Source organism: Pinus tabuliformis, chromosome Q (assembly GCF_031772625.1).
Source record: "Pinus tabuliformis cultivar Carrire ecotype Pingquan chromosome Q, CPIR1, whole genome shotgun sequence".
NCBI lineage: Eukaryota > Viridiplantae > Streptophyta > Pinopsida > Pinales > Pinaceae > Pinus > Pinus tabuliformis.
This window is the reverse complement of record NC_142296.1, coordinates 882571144-882587161: the sequence shown is the minus strand read 5'-3', so window position 1 is coordinate 882587161 and position 16018 is coordinate 882571144.

The following is a 16018-nucleotide window of genomic DNA, read 5'->3' as shown; positions in this document are numbered from 1 at the left end:
TGAAATTGAATTCGAAATCATACAACAGCTTTCTTTTTGTAATACATCAACATTAAGGAAGGAGAAAAGAAATACTTGCATTGTGCATGTGCATTTTGACAGTTTGCATGTCGATTTAGGAAAAGTGCATCAGTGTGTGCTCTATGATCTGTTTGAAAAGATGATGTCTTTCTTTTCCCTCAGTAGTTAAGATTTTCATAAGTTGAAAGAATTGAAAAAAGCTTGCTTATCATTCTTAGACTGCATTTAGGAGTTGTATCATACATCACGTGGTGATCCATAAAGGCAAACTGCTAAGCAAGATCAACCTAAAACGAACTGAATTTACATAACAACGCTTTGAAACATAACGAAACACAGTAGAGGTCTAGGTAGAGACGTGTTCCGGCGTCGTTAAACATAGTGACTGTCGATCTCTACGAAGGTGGGTGATTCCTCCTGAGGGACGATAGCACTAATACGGACTTGTGCTCCCGCGTACCGTCGTGTATATTGGGAGACCCCTATAGGAACAAAGCCTTTATCCATAGGAAGCCGTGTCGGCCGCCCTACTGATCGCGATGCAGTGAACATAGCATTCACGAAGATCGACCACTCGTACCGTAAAACGTATTCTGTGGTTTCGCGAAAGGTTTGGCACACCCTCTGCCTAGAACTCCAGAGTAGTTTCTTTTGGCCTTTTTCAAACTCTATAACTGAAAAAGTCCATCCGAGCATTTGTCACTTCGGGCTCGTTAATACATCGAAGGAGACTAGAGTCATCTTTAGCTTTTTCTCGACTCTTAAAAAGTGAAAAAGCAAGTTGTGTCTAAAAGCGTCGTCATAATAAAATTCATTTTAAACGGAACATAATCACCTCCTATTCCTGCGTTGATCTTCGAAGTTAGTCTTTTGGCATCGTAAGTTCTTGTAGAATCGCTAAGAAATCTTTTGGATAGACTAGATATGTCTGAACAACCGTCGACATCTAGGACTGTGTCGTCTGACACAGCAGCAGCAGAACCTCCTGCTGCTACTCCAACGATGTTCGCTGGTATACCATCTGTCCCGGCAAATTGTCAACAACAAGCCAGAGTCCAATCGGGGGCGACAATATGGTTAGTTCCTATTTCTTCATCTGGATTATCATCTGGTACTTCTTATGTTGAAACTCAACAAACTGATCCAATGTGTCTTCAAAGGCCAATTTACCCTTTAAGTACTGGATTTCCACCATATGGAGGGCAGTATGCTCTTTCATTGTTCCCTCCCGGAGAACAACCATATGGGAGTTTACAGCAAGGTTCAGGTCAAACTGGAATTACATCCAGCAGTTGGGTACCAATACTACCCCAACAACCAGGAGTTGTATATTCAATGCAACCAGTACACCCTGCGTCGAATATTACCACCACACCTGCTATGGCGAATGCGTCGCAAGTACAAGCGCTACCTGTTGTAATACAACAACCTCTTGTCTCAGCGGCTCAATCACAATCTCAGGGTAGTGCCTCCTTATCTGGAGCGACTCAGGCTCAAACAAGTACTGTGACTCCTCATCTTGGTAAATCATCCAGTATTGGTCAACAGCAAATGGTCCAACAACCAGAGCTGGTTCAATCTCAACAACCGCCATTCCAACAATCATATCAAGGACCTGAGCAACAAGTCTTTGTAAGTAATGGGCAACCATGCTATAATGGTTATGCCCATCAACTTTGTCAAAGTTGTCAGCATTATGCTGGTCTGCAAATACCCATTGCTCAGGCGATACCATCTTATCCTGGATATGCTTCGCCTAACCTGAACCAACAGTTGCCCTTTGTAGCAACTCTAGAATTACCAGATCTAAACCGGCTGACGAATGATCCAATTGCTTATGCCCCTTGGTGGCCAGCAATTCCGCATAAACTTCCATCGGACATTCCTAAATTCAATGGAAATCCAGGTGAAGATCCGTCGAATCATGTGATGACATTCCACCTATGGTGTTCATCAAACACCCTGAATGATGATTCGATAAGACTTCGCCTCTTCCAGAGGACATTGACAGGTCCAGCGGCTAAATGGTATATTGAATTGCCAAGAGCCTCTTTCGACAATTTCAGCTCCTTAGCCACGACTTTCTTAACCCATTTTCAATTACCGATAAGGTATGAAATGGGAACAGAACTCCTTACCAACTTCAAACAGACAACGTCCACTCACATATATGATCATATACATGAGTGGCGACGTCGTCGTAGGATGGTGAAAACTTACGTTCCCGATCAGCTGTTAGCTGAATGGTTTATAAAGTCGTTACTTCCGGCTATAACGGAAGATGTGGCCAAGGGAGGAGTCGTAACAGAGGAGCAAGTCATTGCTCGCGCTCAATATTTAGACTTAGTATATACTCAGTCTGGCACGCTCTACGACAAAATACCTGACGCCCCTAGACCTGAATTTTCAATTCCTCCCCCTCCTAAATCGAATACTGACTCTCACGCCAGTAATGGCGTGACTGGCAAACGCAAAATCTCTAGTCAAAGCAAATGAGGAACTTCTTGCCTCAGAAGTAAATGCCATGTCGACCGACAAGGGCAAACAACTGAAGCAACCAGGGGGCAAGAAGAAAAAGAAAAGGAAAGGGAAACCCCCGACAGGGTGTCATATATGCGATGAGGATCATTGGACGAAAGATTGTCCACATATAGCTGAAGTTAAGAAACTCTTCAAGAGTTCAAAAACCCCAGCAGTATTGACTGATCCGTTTCCTAGTCCAAGACAAAATCTGGTTGCTAATCAAAATGCTTCCCGATCCCAAGTGCTTATGTTGTCCACCTCAAAGCAGCAAAATAATGCTTTGACAAGGAATAAAGATCACAGGAATCCAAAGCAGTTGAACAACAAGGCGAATAAACAACCTAGTAGTTCAACAACAACTTTGACCAAAGTCGTGCCACCCATCATTCCTGAACCAATGATAAAGTCGCCGAAGGGAGTAGTACACAAATCGACATTTAATCCTCGTGCAAAAATAGCACATAATTATAATATAGTAGAGGACCTGGCCCAATCGCCGTCCGCTATGTCGACACTTGAGGTACCGCAAAATTGCCCCTCCCAAGAGCAAGCTTTACTATCAGCGATAAGTGGGATTGGCCCAATGGATTCCAATCTTGTGGCCTTTGATCATAAAGGATATGACCCTCAGTTACCAGCTCAACTAGCTTTCCTTATTCAAGTGAAAGCCCTCAACAAAACTGTTCATCGAACAATTATTGATGAGGGGGCATCTACATGTCTTATGTCGATGAGTTGCTGGAAAAATTTAGGCTCACCACCCTTGTCAAAATCGTCAACGACATTAAAAGCATTTGATGGACGATCATACACTCCATACGAGATTTTAAGTAACTTGCAAGTTGAACTGGGGGGCAAAACAATAGAAGTTGATGTTGAAGTAATCGATGGAAATCTCGATTACAACATCCTACTGGGAAGGCCCTGGATATACGCCATGGCCGCAGTTGTGTCGACCTACTTCAGGAAGATTGCATTTCCCTTTCAAGGAGGAATTACAGTCGTCGACCAACAAACATTTCTCCCCAACAGTTCACAAGTTACGGGAAGCATTACAATGATCCATGAAAGTAATCAATCGCTCCAAAATATTGGAGTAGGTCTCCTAAAAGACCCTGCCTTAATGGGGACTTTTGCCCTACCACCTGCAAATAATCTGGTGGAAGTGGCCACAGTGGAAACCTACAATATGAAATCTTCTATATCTAATGGATTCGGAAGATTCCTAAACATTTTGTCAGCATGGATCATCGCCCTAATGGAAATACTGTAAATACAGTGGGCCCCGAGGACGGTTCTTATCTCGTTTCAACCTCGTTAAAAAATGAAACAAGGAGTCATGAGGTAAGTTCTTTTACCGTGTCAACCTCATTAAAAAATGAAACAAATCCCCTTTTCAAAATTCAAAGGTAAACCTTCATTCCAACCACCAAGTTGAATGCAATGAAGCTTGGGGGGCACCCTCCTTTGACATGCGTTATTATGATGCTGGGGACATGCAAAAGAACGAGCAGTTTTGGCAACGTTCATGCTCGTTAAAAAATAAACGCAAAACCGAGCAGTTTTAACGCGGAATTCATGCTCGTTAAAAAATAAACATAAGCATGTGAGCAAGCTTCCTCCAAAGTTCGAGCTCATCCAGAAAAAATGAACCGGTAAATAACCATTTGAGACCGTAAATTCATCAGCCATAAAAAGCCTTGGTCGTGTTTGCACCGTCACCTCCACTTTTTCATTTGGCCGATCATTCACATCCACTTGATTGTTTACCTATTTTGAGGAACAACTGCAAAGAGTGATTTCACCTAGCCATCCTTGTGACACTACCGTGATTGGAAAATTCCAACCTGTACCTGGAATCTGCTGCTATCCCTGTTTATCACTCGTTCCTCAAAATACGAGTCTTCTTTGAGCTCTTTTCACTGACTCGTAAAATATGAAAAGTTTGCCGAGTTTTGGCCTTCCAGCTCGTTAAAAGGACCGGAAGAGCTATCCCTCCTCTAGATTTTAATCTTTTTGGACCTGAGGGATTATTGCACAAAAAGATCGAGCGCTTGTCTAGTTCGACTCGATAAAGATATCGAACATTCATCCCTTCTGTATTGTTTTATACTTTTTCGGACTTAAGGGATTAGATGACGAAAAAGGACCCCTGGAGTCCACTTTATGTGCCCTTTTCAGACTCTCTAAAGATGAAAAGGACCGAGTTGTCTTTGTCGCTGGGCTCGTTAAAAATACTAGATAGCGACAAACTTGTCTTTAGACGAGAACGAGTTTCCCTATCGTTAAGCTCGTTAAAACATAGCGATGGGCTTGCCCGAAGGGCAGGTTATAGAACAAGCATATGTTATCCTCCTCAAGCTTGACAAAAATAAAGAGGTACTGGTCAGAGATGACTGGGGAAAAATTGGGAAGAACCTCAAAGCTTAATGGTAGCAAGTCGCTCTTGAACATGACACTTTTGCCTCCGTAAATATCGGGTTGGGTTATTATCATTCACCGGTCCCTTCACCATGGTCTCGCCATACCATCCATACATGGGGTAATGCTACCGATCCATCACATCAGTGTCGTTATATGTTCAAGAGATGTCATTCAGAAAGTGTCAACCGGGTCCCATCCACTACCATACATCATCTTTCATCCTTCCAGGATCGCCACCCTGAATCATATTTCACAGATCGTTTTCACCATCATCACTAGCTCCGTTCCGTGTCACTGATGTGGGATTCATTAAGGCCCTCCTTTGACGGATCACTTCTTGTCGACATCAGCTCACTATCCAAGAAGTTGATCTAGGAACACCCCCTCAGTACTTTGAAGCTTGCATGCCTCAATGGCAAGTTTCTCACTTCCGGCGATAGGTATACATTAATGACCTTCGACCGGGAGACTTTGCGTGGTGTTCGACGTTAGATCCTATATTCACGCCACGTGAATTGTGCTACAGTACCTTGAGGGTCATCATCATTATCGGTGATTCCTCTCGCGCTTGTTAACAGTTTACATTATTGACTGGTAATCAAGCGATGTCTTTCCATGTTCGACTTCAAGAAATTCTCACATGGATCGACTTGTACTAGAGTGAAGATCGGACAAGTTTGAAGACCCCAGATCTAGTTTCATCCATCTGGGATGCGATATATATTCAGGAGATAAAAACATAGACATGTGCAGCAGATGATCATCCTACTAAAAGGATGATAATTAAAAGCAGAGAATTATCAGTCTATTATCAGACGATCATCTGTTTATGTACAGCAAATGTATTTATAAAGCTGAGCATGGGAAATGCCCGCATCAGCTAGCTCATGAAAAGAAAGTATGAAAAGATAATGTATTGTATTGTATTTTGTTACAGGTCACCTCCCGACGATTGAATGAACTTCGGATCCTCCTAATAAAGCATTTCACCCGATAAACGACCTCATACTTTAGGGGGCAACTGTTATAGACATTTTTGTGCCTTACAGCATGGAGCATGAAATGTCAATAATCTGAGGGATCCAAAGTCCCTAAACATGTTGTTCCTACCCCTAGAGGAACAAGGTCAGCAAACCACAGCACTACAGATCAGTTCTCCACTGAAAAACACTCAAAAACAGGTCAATTTTGGATCAAAGCAGCTGCTCCACTAAGCATCTGCGCTGAATGTCAAAAGCTCTATGGTGTACCTGCGCTGCATAGCAAGTGCAACAAAGGCTACCTGCGCTGGGCGTACTATGACATGTGGAGGAATCTTTTCTCAATGTGCCAGTGCCCAGGAAGCTTCCAAAATGACACTTGGATCAGAAGATTCGCCTAATGATGAGTAAAGAGGTTCTAAAACTCCAAGTGGAAGGTAGAAACTCCGAGTGGACTCAAGGACTGAAGAACAACTGGAGTTGAAGAGGACAACAAGTCACACATCAAGCTGACTTATCTTCACTCCAAAACTCTATATAAGGATCTCATCCCATGGGATCTAGAGGCCGGAATTTTGTGCAAAGAATTGCTGTTGGTTTACAGTTGTGAGTATTGGGTGATTGCTTGAGGGAGGTGAAGAGGAGATTTCCTTCCGTCGGGAAGGTGATGCTGGATTGGACCTCTCACGGTTGTATCACCGTCTGAACCTTACTTCCTTATATTAATAAAGCATTTGAGGTTCTTCTATTCGCATTTGTTTCAATGATGTGTTGTCTTACTTGCGTATTTGATTTATGCTAATCCTTGAATCAATTATGAATGCATGCTTCTTGTAGTTTCCTTTTCTTGTCTTGTTCGCAGGATCTTGTGTAGCTGGGCCCGTGAGAAGACTTGGAGTTGGAAGCGAGCGGCAAATAGAGGAGATTGGATCGACCATTTGCGCAAGACATCGGTAAGTGGATCTCTTCCTTTCATCTCTTGCATGTCATAAAGAAGTAACTTTAGATAGCTTTGCTTCAGCTGTTGCTAAGGAACTATCACACTAAGAGTGGGATAGGGTCATTCCGTGTTGGATACTTTTCCCCACAACAAACGAGACTAGTCTGTATTACTGCATCCCCTACCCAAGCCTTCTTCACACCCAATATAGTTCCAAAACAACGATAAATTCAAACTAATCTTCCAATGATCCCAACCAAACTTGGTCATAATTTCATAATCAGAGCATTCAATCCTCAGAAAGACACCACTGGCCAACTAGTTCTGGAATCCTTTAATAATAGTAATTTTTCAAACTTCCACAATCTTCTTTCCTCCTTCCTGCCTCAAGTTCATCATTACCCTCTTGGATTTTGTTTTGAAAATTTAATTTCCAAGGAGGAACTTATGCAAGTAAATGGCTTGCCCATAATTGTTCAATTGCCTGGGTTTGAGCCTATCTATCATTTTTTCCCATTTATGATTTCATGGTCATCACATAAACATTATGAAATTAGTAAATAAAAATATATGTCTATGTCAAATATTATTTTGGCATTCCCCATGGCCCACAAAGTAAAACAATGTCTTTTAACTATAGTAAACCAATATTTACCAACTTTACAAAGGGGTATTACATCCTCCCCCCCATGAGTGAAGCATTGTCCTAGTGTTCTCTAAACTCTTAGAACATGCTAGGATAAGCTTCATTCATAAAACTTTTGTCCTCCTAGGTAGCCTCATCTAGGCTAAAGTGTCTCCACTGCACTTTAACTTGGGTGATAACTTGTTACCGCAACATTGCTTCTCTTTGATCGAGCATACGTAGGGGCTCAACCAAGAACTCGTCGTCTAGTTCAACCTAAAAATACAACTAATGAGTTACCATTAGTTTTTATACATGAAAATTTTTATAACATACACACATATATTTGTCCCATGAACTATTTTACCTGTATATATCCTACCAATCAATAATGAGTCTGGGGTCATAGATATAATTTTCCAATAATGAAACATGAAATACATTATGTACACGTATGTGGTTGGGAAACGTTAGTCGATATGTCATCGGCCCAATTCTATCCAGAATCTAGAATGGGTCACAAAATTGGGGAGACAACTTGGCATATCCCCCACAACGTAAAGTTCTTTTTTTAGGCTTTACTCATACATACACATGATCCCCAACTTGAAATTCTTGATAACTTCACTTTTTTCAGCATAAGCCTTTTGTCTGTCCTATGAGTCCTTTAGATTCATCCTTAATTTTTTCACAGTACCTTCCATTTCTTACGGGGTTTCACTCAATGAACCTTTTCCCTATCATGTGCATTCATGGCATATTAAACAATACCCTTATTTTAACTACATATTGGAAAATACCCTTAAAAATCACATTATTTAACCCCCTACTGATATGAACTGAATAGAACTTCCTAATTTTAAAAACCCCTACTTCCACTAGATATTGTAGGTATCCATTTTTTCATTAACATTTTTTATACCCCTTTATATCTTTTCATTAACATTGAGCTCCATTTTTAATACCTACCAATAAAAAACCCTTTACCCCCTATATATCCCCCAATATATTATGCCATTTTTTCCTTAAGCCCCTGTTTCATTTCCTTCAACATATCGGGCCCTAACATCAGTTTAGCTTTGGGGCTATTCGAATTAATAGGTTTTCTACACTTACATCCATATAATAACTCAAATGGACTCATTTTTAAGAACACATGATAACTGTTATTGTCGGAAAACTCCACCAAGTGAAGGTAGCATTATTAACATACTCTCTTGTTGACGGTGATGGACCTGCCAACATGTCAGGGGATCTCCTCGGTAAGAAGTCCCATTTAGACCTCAGATCCTTTGGTGTAGGAGTTCCAGCAGTGGGTCGTATGGTAATGCCTTGACCGCGATTTCACAGAGAGGAAAGTAAGATGTCCTTGTTGGTAGAAAGGGTGTGACAACTGTAGTAAGTCAAGAAAGGTGCATGAGAGGTTCTAACACATAAAGAGTGAGGTGAGTGCGCCACTTGGAAACCTGTAATAGTACGTGGCTTAGAAGGGAACACACGAGCAAAGATGCATCACAAGATGGAAAGAAAGATAGCGAGCAATCCAAAGTGATGTTTAAACCAACAACACATTTGCAACAAGATTTATACAATTTCATACAAAATAGTTCATACACAAATGTGTAAGTTAAATAACATACATTGCTACAACAACCAGAATGTTCCAACTACAATAAAAACTTATGCATGAAAACGTGATGGCTCTGTTATATTAAGAAGTGTAAGTTCCAATCATACAATACATCCATGTCCAACCATTAGTTCCAATAGTGGAACGATATAACCACAACCGACTACTCCTCCAAAGAGATATACTAGCTCTGCGCAGTGGATAAGCCAAGGTGCATTACAATAATGTCCAATTTTTCTCTAGGATACTCCTATCGAAGCTTGGCTAACCAGAAAGCCCCTACAATGAGTTATGAGGGACTATTTATAGCAAAGGGTGGGGTGGCCCTTGACATTCCCCTTTGTGACAATTCATCTACCCTCATGACTCTTCATCTACTCTATGACTATTATATCCACTATTGACACTTGAACTTACACTTGACAAGATGCTACATACAATATTCACATGTACCCATGTGACACAAAATGGTGTGAGCAAGCCATGCAAGACATCACTAACACTCGGACCATTGTGGTGAGACCAACTCTTTGACATCCTTGTGATGGTCGATGGTTGCGAACTGATGCCAAGCTTGGTCGTCCATGATGGTGTCCATGCGCTCAATGGTGACATCTTGATGAAGCGAACTCTTGCCTCTGTTGCATTCGAGTGTACTGATATGGATCCTCTGTCCAACTCATCTAATAGCATGCACATGGTCATCCTAGTGCGACTGGACCGACAACATGTTGATGCATAATGTCTACGTTGCTCTCCAAGCATGTGTTGGTGGCTGTGCGCATCGACTTGTTGAGGTACATCTTCAGCTCCAGCCAGACTTGCTTCTTGTCCTCGCCTCAACGAGTGTGCCAAATGGGTGGGATCACATGCGTGCGCACAATGACATGCATGCTGCTACATTCCCTTGCATGCGATTAACAATACTACTCACCTTGTCTACTTTGTGTGAACTACTAGGATGGATCTATAACTTGTACGGGTGTAGTTTCATCCGTGAGTGCATGTTTCACCCCCTGCTGTACCTGTTCCTGCTGCAACTCATTATCTCATCTATGCAGCTCTTGTTATTCCTTGAGTTGCTACTTCAGCACATGCAACTCCTTCTCTGTTCCATTCTCTTCCTTCACGTGATCTTCATGTCGCACCATCACCTCATAGCCTGAGTCTCCAAAGTTGCTTTCATCACAAGTGGATCTGCTTGAGCTTGCAACTTTGTTCCGCATCTGTGTTGTCAACAAACTTCCTCTTGCGTTTGTTGCATCCATTATGTTGCCTTCAGCAGCTGTTGCTGGTGTTGCTTGCTGTGATGCTACTGCCATCATATCTTAATTTCCTTGTCTATAAACAAATCAATGTCTTCATGGGTAGGCAAGTTCATAGACACTTGATCGACTGCATCCCCAAGTGTGCTTTGAACGGTGTATTCAACTCTGCTCTCTTGGAAACCATTATACTTGTGTTGCTGAGAGGAAGATTAACACCTGCGATACCTGGAGACATGGCAACACTCATGGCAAGAAATTTGTCAGTCAAAAACCAAAACTAACTTGAGAACTAACTTGCAACATACCTGTGTGACTGATCATGAAGGTTGCGCAATTTCTGCCAGCATGTCGGGAGACTGACTGCCAAAACTACACAAGGCACAGTCTGGGCTGTCAGTAGGTTGACTGACTACTAGAATTGTGCAATGCACAATCCAACCTGGCCTACTGAGGGCTGAAACTGTGCAATGTGTAATTTCAGTCAACAGTGACATGCAACTAGAAAACTGCATTGTGTAGTTTCTGGGGCCAACAGGACACTGCCTCCAAAAATTTCAAAATGCATGCCTAGAGGTTAGTTATTGTCTAGACTTCCAGAAATGCACAATGCTAGTCGGGCAAGGCACGGTCCGGGCCAAGGCAGCCCAGTTCGGCCGACGGGCGATTGAAAACATGAGAAGTGTGAATGCATGATGAGATGAGTGAAAACAAGAGTGAATGATCATTCATGCAAACAACAAGTGCAAGATTCAGAAAATGAGAAAGCATGCATGTGTGTGAAGCGAGTCGCTGCAACGGTGACCATCCATGCAAAAAAGTGTCATGCATGTGACAACAGTGAGATGCGAACAAAAATTGAAACGATGCTTCTACAAGCTAACATACATAAAAAAGACATCAAGCACTCACTGAAATCAAGAAGACAACAATCACACAAAGCGAAAGATAAAAAGCAACATAAATGCAACACAAGACATAAAATGTGGGCTTACCAAAAAAAAACTGAGCAGAATGTGTCGATGACTCCTAGATGCAATGTGTGATGTCAGAGATGCAAGGTCGATGTGAGGAATGAGATCTGCAGCATCTGGTTCATGAGTTTTGATAAAATCGAAGATGTGACGTGGATGCCACAAATCTAGGAAGAGCGACACTTGGTGGGAGGTTTCTGAAATGATCCTTGCATGCAACCTCCAGTTGCTAAAAGTAGATCCCTGAATCAAGGGATGCCTTTGCATGCTGCCTTGGGAGAAGTAGCCCATGCATGCAAATCAATTTTTCTCGGTCCCGGAGGGAACTGATCAACTCAATTGCACATCCAACAGTCTACTCCGCTGGGAGGAAAAACTACACATTTTTGGGAGGGAGCTGGGCTGGATGACCAGGGGATTGCACAATTTCTGAGCAAAGAAATTGACTGCTGCCTAGAATTGTGCAATTTCTGGGCTGAGCAGTCTTGCTGGGAGGAATTGCGCAATTTTTCCAGTGAACAGTGACAGGCAAATTTGCACAATTCTGGAGCCCAACAGGCTGCCAGAAAAATTTGCACAATTCTGGAGCCCAACAGGCTGCCAGAAAAATTTGCACAATTTATTGAAGGAAGGTTGGTTCCCCTCCAAAATTGTGCAATTTATTGAGGGAGCTTCTCAGCCTGCAGCTGGGCCAAGTCCGGAGAAACAGCCTATGAGGGGGGTGCAACAAGATCTGATGCATATGCTATCATTCTGCAAGAAAAACATTGAAACTTGTGTACTTCACATGGAAAGACATGATGTTGTGAAAGGTTGGTAGGGAGTCTCCAAAATGAAGCTAAGGAAACATTTTGGAGGGTGGTTGTAGCCGCTACAACACTTGGTGACACACTGGTAGAACTCCAACTCTCTGAATGGACCTTGTTCGTGAAAAGCAAGTCTAATACCTCTGAAAGTATTTTTCAGCTCTCTGTTTGTCTTGGTTTTCACACTTGCTTGATTGTAAGATGCAACATCTGCCAAGCTCTTGGTCAATTGACACACATTCCAAGCCAAGTCAACGTAGTTGTTTCAATTGGGGTTGAGGGGTATATTGGTGCACAAGCAGTATAGTCGCCAGAGTCTTAGTTTCATCTCTGGTGTTGCTCCGCTGCTAGCAGGTCTGGACAGTACCCCGACGGAGTCACGTAGGAACACAAGCATCGCTTCGCTGCTAGCGAGCCTAGTCAATACCTCAGCAGAGTTACTTACATCACCCCTTTACGCAGGAAGCCTTTCTATTCTTTCGCCTTATTCATTTTTCATTTTTTTCGAAATTTTTTCACTTTTTCATTTTTTCATTTTTCATTTCATAACTGTGCATAGCACTTATTCATTTCAAAGGCGGAAGAGGGATCCTGACTTATTGAGAGAAGAAGAGGTTGTTCCTTCAGAGAAATGGTTTATTATATACCTCCGACATGCCTGTTAAGGTTTTCCCCCTCACCTTACTCTACTTGACTGAGCTGACAAGGGTTAACCCAAAAACAACCGACTAGAGTAGGTGACACTAGTTAGCATGCAAGCGTTGTGTTTTCACCAAGGTTCACTTCGAACATTATGCATTTCCCATTGATGTATCATGGAATGGAAGTAACAAGTTCTTCATGAGAAAGTGAACAACATATAACCAAATGTTAATAGCTCTACAAGTCCTCTTGTACTTTACCTAGTTTGTTTCAAGAGTCACACGCAGTCCATGCAAAACTAACCTATGGACAATAACAAGCAAACAAACCAAAAGAAAAGTAAGGAGCAGAAGAAAATGCAAAATCAAAGCGAATAGGAAAAAAAATAAGCAAGCAAACAAACACACAAGGAAAGAAGCAAACATGCATGCAAGCAACCAACCCAAAAAGCAAACACTACTCCTACTCCTAAGTTAACAGTGCATGGGCCTAATCACGTGAAGTGACACTTCCAATGTAGCCACCGAAGCATTGGTTGAACCATGTTGGTGAAGGCATGGTTCGTGAACAACACAGCTGTGCGAACTAGCATACATGAAAGATATAACAATGAAGACATACACACTCCAATCTTACAAGCGTCCACGGAACGAAAATGAGTGAAAGGGCATGACATGCAATTCATGGACATACCATGATGCTGTGTGACACTACGTACAGATGTTAAGCACATGGATACTCTTGAATGTGGCATGCAAGCACACGTGAGGAAGGTAAACCACTTATGTTGCGCAAGTGTGCTCGCTGAGTAAGATTCCTCCAATGCATGAGCGATGGGATCATGTATTTTGAGTGGAGGAAGTGAAATTTGAGTGTTAGATTGATCTTGAATGCATAAAAATGGGTGATGAGGAGCCTTACATGTTTGAACAATTTCCTAATCAGAAGTGAAACCAACCCCAGTAAAGTGAGGGCTTGACATAACAATCAGCTTGGGTTGAAGTTCCTCGACAATCTGCAGGGTTTTGACTTTGTTGACAGATGGATCATCGTAGACCAGTGGCTTAGATGGATTAACAACGAGTGAGTCAACATAGTGATCAGATGATGAGGTAAATAGATCATGACAACCAAGATCAGAAAAATTAGGATGTTGGTCAGCATCCTCATGATTTGATGAATCACACAGAGTGGTAGATGAGAAGTAAGAATGTTCATCCTCTGTGTTTTCAGAAAAGATAGATCAAAAATCAAGTGGATGTTCGAAGAATGATTGGTCCTCTCTGTTGTCAGATGATGGACTAACATCCGGTGTCCTGCGAATGATCAACAATGGGTGCGTTCGTGGATGGAGATACACATGAAAAATATGGGATGGAAGGATCACCGAGGAGGTCAGGAAAAAACGAAGGAGGTACGGACAGACAGGGATGGTCCTCTGCTGGCAGTGGATGTTCAAGCTCCCAGTCATACTCTTTGTGAATGACAACGCATGTTGGTTGTGCAACACCAACTCCATCGAGAGACTAATCCTCGTTCAAAACAAGTGTAGAGTCCAGAATGGAATAACATAAGACAGTGCAATCTGGAGGATGATCAGAATATGAGGACGAAGTTTTAGGTATGAAATGCATGTGATAACCCATGGGATTCCTAACCAAGCTTGCATGAAAATATGGAGTGATGTCAGGAGGATGTGACAATTGAATAGATGTGTGTTCACGCTCTCCCACATCACTCTGTGATTGTGGAGTTGTTTGATGAGGGGACGATGAACAATCATTTGTGACAGCGATCGTGTCCATCTGTGATTGTGTAGCTCCATCACCGAAGTATGCTGAGCGGGGTTTGATCTTGAACTTCTTCTTAGGATTGACAGATTGGATAAGGCAATATTCAAATATGTCCATGAGATACTGAAATTTCATCTAGCTTTTCGGGGCTTCAAACATGAATAGACAGAAGCGCTCTGAAAACTCCATAGGTGATTCATGTGGGGCCTTCCATTGTTTTAACAATTTTTTATCAAGTACTTCAGGATCAAAATGGTGGAAAACAAATTTGATTAGATTGTTGAACTGATTGAATGAGTGCATGGAGTTATGAGGTAGTGTGCCACACCATTGTGATGGGTGGTCACAAAGTGTGTGTGAGAGTAGCGAATAGACCTCTATTTCATTAAAATATTCCATGCCCTCCATGAGCGCATGGAAGTCATCTAAGTGCTTAGGCTAGGCCACTTTGCCTTCACCATTATATGTGATTTGTGACAAGTGATCCCAAAACTCCCTCTCGACGTGAAAGATATGTCCCTTGGACAAAACTTTCAGAGGGATAACTATAAAAAACTCCATGATAGATGTGCAAAGACTCAAAATAGATGATGAGGGCTCAGCTTGTCATCTGGCCCTCCTTATAGTGCCAGAAATGTTGACGGTGTTGTACCCGCCAACATGTCAAGGGATCTTCCCGGTAAGAAGTCCCAATTAGACCTCAGACCATTTGGTGTAGGAGTCCCAACAGTGGGTTGTACAATAATTCCTTGACCGCGATTTCGCATAGAGGCAAGTAAGATGTCCCTATTGGTAGCAAGGGTGTGACAACTACAAAAAGTCAAGGAAGTTGCATGAGAGGTTCTAACACACGGATAGTGAGGTGAGTGCACCCCTTGGAAACCTAAAATAGTACGTGGCTTAGAAGGGAAAACACAAGCAAAGATGCATCACAAGCTAGAAAGCAAGATAGCGAGCAATCGAAAGTGATGTTTAAACCAACAACACATCTGTAACAAGATTTATACAATTGCATACAAAATAGTTCATAAACAAATGCGTAAGTTAAATAACATACGTTGCTATGACAACCAGAATAGTCCAACTACAATAACAACATATGCATGAAAACGTGTTGGCTCTGTTATATTAGTAAGTGTAAGTTCCAGTCATACAATACATCCATGTCCAAACACTAGTTCCAATAGTGGAACGTTACAGCCACAACCGCCTGCTCCTCCAAAGAGATATACTAGCTCTCTGCAGTGGAGAAGCCAAGTCGCGTTACAATACTATCCAAGCTTTCTCTAAGATACTCCTATCGAAGCTTGGTTGAACAAAAATCCCCTACAATGAGTTACGAGGGAATATTTATAGCAAAGGGTGGGGAGTCCCTTGACATTCCCCTTTGTGACA